Source organism: Mauremys mutica, chromosome 8 (assembly GCF_020497125.1).
Source record: "Mauremys mutica isolate MM-2020 ecotype Southern chromosome 8, ASM2049712v1, whole genome shotgun sequence".
NCBI classification, from domain to species: Eukaryota; Metazoa; Chordata; order Testudines; family Geoemydidae; genus Mauremys; species Mauremys mutica.
The window spans coordinates 110,348,668-110,355,024 of record NC_059079.1 but is presented as its reverse complement, the minus strand read 5'-3'; positions in this window follow the sequence as shown (position 1 = coordinate 110,355,024).

The window sequence follows — 6,357 nt, the reverse complement described above, 5'->3', positions numbered from 1 at the left end:
CCGCCCCGCCCCGCCGCCTCCTCCGCTCCTCCCCCGGAGCCTCAGCGCATCCAGCAGCGTCCAGGGACAGCGCTGCAGCGTGGCTCCGTCGTGGCCCCGGAGCCCCGCCCTGCTCAGAGCCGCGTGGGGAGGGGGCCTGAGTTCAGCTCCCTCCGCTCGGCCTGGAGCTCGCAGCCCCGCCCCCTCCCCATGCGGCTCGGAGCTGCGCTGCCGCTGTCGAAGGATGCTCCTGTATGCGCTGAGGCTCCGGGTGAGAGGGAAACTGGGGGTAAGGGGCCAGGGCCGGGGGGCGGTTCGGATAAGGGGCAGGGAGTCCCAGGGACAGTCAGGGGACAGGGAGGGGGCAGAAGTTGAGGACAGGGAATGGGGGAGGTTGGATTGTGGGTATTCCGGGCAGGGGCGGCTCTAGGATTTGCGCCACCCCAAACACGGCGGCACGCCGCGGGAGGCGCTCTGGCGGTCGCCGGTCCCGCGGCTCCGGTGGCCCTCCCGCAGACGTGCCTGTGGATGCTCCATCGGAGCCGCAGGACCAGCGGACCCTCTGCAGGCACGTCTGCGGGAGGTCCACTGGAGCCGCCTGCCGCCCTCCCACGGGACGCCGCCCCAAGCGCGCGCTTGGCGCACTGGGGTCTGGAGCCGGACCTGATTCCGAGGGTCTGTCAGGACTCAGCGGGGAGGGGGGGTGGATAGGGGTTGGGGCAGTCAGGGGACAGGGAGCAGGGGTGGGATCCCAGGGTGGTGGTTGGGGGGGGTCTCTGGGGGATGGTGAGGGGACAAGGAGCAGGATGGGGTCAGGGATTCTGGGGGGGGTGGGCAGTCGGGGGTCAGGAAGTGGGTGGGGGTCGGATAGGGGGCAGGGCCAGGCTGTCTGGGAGGCACAGCCTTCCCTACCCTAAAGCTCATTCAGCAGTTTGAGGCTTGCAGAAGAGCCGAGCTGTTAGCTTTTCCATTAGGGCTTCCATCCCTTTCACTTCTCAAATGCCAAATTCTAGTCTGTATTTAATTTCAGTGCCATAGGGAGATTCATGTCAGGGGAGGGGAACTTCATTTCAAATTAGCCACTGGGGAAGGGATCACATGAGAAGAGCAATATCCTACACCACCTAGCTCCTTCCCAACCCTACCAAGGGAGACCCCCCTCCCCCGCATTCCCTGAGGCTTCAGAGGGGTTAATTCAGTGGGGTTCTTAAACTTTTGTCCTGGTGACCCTTTCACATAGCAAACCTCTGAGTGTGACCCCTCCCCCCCTTATAAATTAAAAACACTTTTTTATATATTTAACACTATTATAAATGCTGGAGGCAAAGCGGGGTTTGAGGTGGAGGCTGACAGCTCGCGACCCCCAGTAATAACCTTGTGATCCCCTGAGGGGTCCAGACCCCCAGTTTGAGACCCCCTGGGTTAATTTAATTTTAGCACCCTGTGTCCATTCACATGCATGTGCTATTTTGAGCATTTCAGTTTTCACAACATAGGCTCATCCCAGATTCTGGAACAAGCTCAAATGCTCAGTTCGTGGAGTATGTACATAGTCTATTCTAAAGACAAACCCACAGTAACCGTCTCCAGTTTGTGAGGGACCCCATGGAGCCATTCTCTAGGAAACAAATGCATGGAGGTTAAGTCCATTAATGGCTGTTAGCCAGGCTGAGTAAGGAATGGTGTCCCTAGCCCCAGTTTGTCAGAGGGTGGAGATGGATGGCAAGGGAGAGATCACTTGATCACTGCCTGTTAGGTTCATTCCCTTTGGGGCACCTGGCATTGGCCATTGTCGGTAGACAGGATACTGGGCTGGATGGACCTTTGGTGTGACCCAGTATGGCTGTTCTTATGTTCTAACCTAAATGAACCCAAAGTTATGGAGACAGATACGAGTCAAGGAAGCCAGCAGAGTATCAGAAACCTGGAAAAATCTCTGACTGGGTGGGCTCAGGCGTTTGGTCACCAGCTGAGGTGGTTCAAAAGTTTTGGATTTTTTGTAAGCAGAATTTTGTTATTGTTTCTTTAAACAAACACAGCAAGCAGCAAATATTTGGCCCCACACTTGTGAAATCCCAAACCATGTTCAGGTTTTGGCAGACTAATTTCAGCTTTTCAATTAAAAAAACCACAACAAATTTTGAAGGAAAGCAGACGTTGTCTGTGATTTTTTTCTGCTTTTTAAAACCCCCTAGTTTTCAATCCAGAAAAAGTTTTGACAGAAAATATTTGTCCAACCCCTTTAATGAGCTTTAGTGCCTTTTAGCACTAGCTGATGCTGAGAACCAGGGATAGCTTGTGAAGAAGTGTTCTCAAAACTGGGTTTGTGCTGAGATGTGGAAGGTTTATTTTTCCCAGGGCCGCCCGTGGGAGGGGGGGGGAGGGGGGTTGCAAGTGGGGCAATTTGCACAGGGGCCCCCACGAGAATACAGTATTGCAATTTTTTTTATGGAAGGGGCCCCTGAAATTGTTTTGTCCCAGGCCCCCTGAATCCTCTGGGCGGCCCTGCATCGCCCTCCCCCCCCAAGCTGCACCTATCTCCATGGCCTGGCACTGGCAGCACCACACCTCTGTAGGCCTGGTAACGCCTCCGAGTCCACTTGGCATGCAGCCCCGGGGCACTGTGCAGCAGGCGCTTTCTTCATGCAGGTGAAGTGCTGTTCTCTGCTCTGTATTTCTTCTCTATACAGCTGAGCTGGTGATCAGCAGGTGCCCCGGGCACCCACAGATATGCTCAAACCTTTTGCATTTCTTAAGCCGAAAGGTGATCAACCAAAAATGTGACTCTGGAAATAACCATCTGCTCCTGAGCAAGGGCTCTACACTAGCACATGCAGGGCCCAAAGGGCCGGGTGTTGGCATGATTATCACTTGGGCAGGGCATTACCACGACATACATTCGTGGAGTAAATCCAAAGACCAACTGGTATTTATACACATGCCTCAAAGCCTCAGTGCCAAGCAATTGGCTACAGCCCATCAGTAACAAACCACTGCCAAGCTCCTTACAAAAGGGCTAATGCGGGGAGTTGGTTGGGCTGGTCTCAGGAGCGACCTTCCGTCCAACTTTACTCTTTAATACCATGTACCAAGCCAGCGACGTTGGTACCATTTACCAGCCTTAGGCCAGTCCTGCTGAAGGAGCCAAAGGTTTGTGGCCCTGGGGCCAGTTCCTTTAGCCCAGTGCTCACCTAGGAGCACTCGGAAGGGTCACTCCAAGCTTAGCACCAGAACTCGGCTGGCTCCTGGTTTCACTCGCTTCGGTTCCATGCTCTGGTTAATCTCCGGACTCCATTTAAAGCCAGGAGTCACCCCGATCTAATGGGGGCCTGTGGGAAGGTGATGCCTGCACTCATAACCCAGGGCCAGGAGCAAGACCTGGCTAGTAGTGCTGTGCATTAGCTCCAGGCAGAGGAGGGAAACAAAGGCCGGCCACATGGGGCCGAGGTGTCGAGAGGCACGTGGAGGACTTGCCGTGCAGTTGTGCCAGCTGCGAGGCTGAAGGTTGCCTGCACGCGCTGCCCGTTGCACACGCAGGATCACAGTCATTGCACACGCACCCAGGAACTCCACAGCCTAATCTGAAAAGCTGCTCTCCCCTTTTAAAACCCAACATCCTTACACAAGCCAATGCTCCCCTGCGGCCCTGGCCAGCCATGCCAGCACCCTCAGCTCATCCTGGGCCCACATGATGATCCGCAGTCTCAGCCGCAGCCCTGGGACGGCCCCAGCTGTGCACATGCCTGTTCTGCGTGACCACGTGGTCTTCTTTCTGTGCCCCAGTCCCAGGCCTCTCCCCCTCTTCACCACCTGGTGTCCTGGGGCAGCTCCGTGGGGAGCCAGGTGGAACCACTGACGTTTCAGACCCCGATGCTGGGCCTGCTCTGAGCGGACAGAGTCCCCCACACCCTTGGCTGGGCTCCTGCACCCCTGGGGAGGAGAGGGGGATTGTACCATGTGCCCAACACCTGCCTCACTGGAGCAGCCCCTGGAGCCCCCGCGCCTGGCAAGAGAAGCCCAGGTGCCAGAGCCCAGCCTGGCTGCCCCCAGGAGCTGCCAGAGAACAAGAGCCCCATGAGCCGTGGGGAGCAGGGGCTCTGTGGGGCCGCTGGGGAAGGAGCATTTGCTGCTGGCGGTGGCGCGGCCCACGAAGTCCTGTGCTGAGCTGGGGCCTGTTCCCTTGGTGTGGCTGAGCTGCCAGAACCTGCTGCCTTTTACAGCTTCCCATGCAGCAGGGCAACTGCAGAGCTCCTTCCTCCCAGCAACAGCACCAGGTGTGGGGGGCAGTGAGGCCTAGCCTGTGCTGCAGGGATCTGGGGCGTGGCCCCCCAGCGCACCTGTCACTCACTGAGGACTCCCAGAGCCAATCATGGCCCCACCCCATCATTTGGCAGCGAGAGGAAGGGTGACCAGGTGTCTGGTTTTCGAGCAGAACACCCGGTCGAAAAGGGATCCTGGCAGCTCTGGTCAGTGACTGTCCGGTTGGTGGTGCTATGCAGTGGGGCTGGCAGGCTCCCTGCTAGCCTCTGTGCTGTCTTCCCTCCAGCTTCTACATGCAGAGGCAGCCAGGGGGCTCCACATATTGCTCCCACCCCAAGCGCCACCCCCACAGCTCCCATTGGCTGGGAACTGCAGCCAATGGGAGCTCCAGGGGCGGCACCTGCAGACGGGGGAGCATGCAGCAGAGACACCTTGCCGCACCTCTGCATAGGAGCTGGAAGGGGGACGTGCCGCTGCTTCTGGGATCTCCTTGAGGTAGGTGCTGCCTGAAGCCTGCACTCCTGAGCCCCCCCACCCATGCCCCAAGCCCCTGCCCCAGCCCGGAGCCCCCTCCTGCACTCCAAACCCTCATTCCCAGCCCCACCCCAGAGTCTGCACCCCCACCCAAACCCCCTGTCCCATCCCAGAGCCCCTCCCGCACTCCAAATCCCTCAACCCCAGCCGCACATCAGAGCCCGCACCCCCAGCCTAAGCCCTCAACCCCCCTGCACCCCAACCCCCTGGCCCAGCCTAGAGTCCTCTCCTGCATCCTGATCCCCTCATTCCCACCCCCCCCAGCTGGAGCCCATGCCCCCCTCCCACACCCCAGGCCCCTGAGCCAGCCCAGTGAAATGACTGGCGGGGGGGGGGGGAGTGAGCAGGGGGGGGGGCCTCTGAGGAGGGGCAGGGCAGGGGCCTTCGGGTTTGTGTGGGTAGAAAGTTGGCACCCCTAGGGCAGGCTGCAGGAAGGCGTGTGTCCGGCCCTGCCCAGAGCTGCGGCCCAGCTGGGCAAGGGGCCAGCCAGCACCTAAGCAGGCTCAGCTGGTCAGAAATCAGAATTTCCATTCTGGGGGGAGCAGGAAGCCTCATTGTGCCAGCCCCCAGGGCTGGCCCTGGAGCTGCAGACCCTGGGCTCCCAGGGAGTCTGTTCTGTGGGTCACAGGGAGTTCAACAAACCCGATACATTGCCACGAAGTGTTTGATGTTCAATGGATCAGCCGTTCCCCAGGAAGCCCCCTTTTGCTGAGCAGCTCCCCTTGCTAGCTAATCCCCCAGGGTGGAGAGGAAATGCCCACCCCCAGGGCACAGCACCAGGCCCTGCCCCAGACCCGCCTGGCTGCCCCTGACCGTGCCCTTGCCCTGATGGGATCCGGAGTGCCAGCGAGAGGCCCTTGTGAGCCACAGAGCGCCTTGCAGAGCAGTTGCACTAGCCTGTGTCGGTGCCAGCCCTGCTGCAGCCAGCAACCTCTTCTAGAAGCCAGGCCACGGGGAAAGCCCCAGCAAGCCCCCTCCTCCACATGGCAGACAGGGGAGCCTGACACTGCCAGCAGTGCCCTGGCAGAGCGCTAGGTCCTGCCTGCCCCCCACAGCGGCGTGGTCCAGCCCAGCTCCCGGGGGCAGGGCACCCACCCGGCTGGGCTCAGCTTGACTGTGAGCCCTGCCAGTGGCTGGTGGCTCTGCAGCCCAGAGCTGGGCCCGAGCCCTGTGCGCCCCCACAGCTTCTGCATGCTCAGCACAGGGCGCAGGTCCCCTGAGCAAGAGCTGTCACTGCATCCCGGCCCCTTCGCCTCCCTGGCCAGGCCTGCCCGAGTCCCTGCCAGGCAGCGGCCCCCTTCTGTGCAGCCCTCCCTCCCGCAGGGGCTCCAGCCAGCCCCCAGCAACCCCCTCCCACCTCTGAGGGGTGCACAACCCATCGGGCAAACTGGGCAGCCGGCTCCTTCTGCTGAGCACAAGGGGCCCAAGCACCTGGATGGGCCTGGCTCCGGTTGCTCTGCATGCTGGGAGGGGAGGGACGGGAGCCGGCCCTGGGTTCATGTGGGCAGGGGCTGCTGGCAGGTTTCAGGGAGCAGCTCCCGCCCGCTCGGAGCTGGCAGCTGGAGATGGCTCGCGCTCATGATG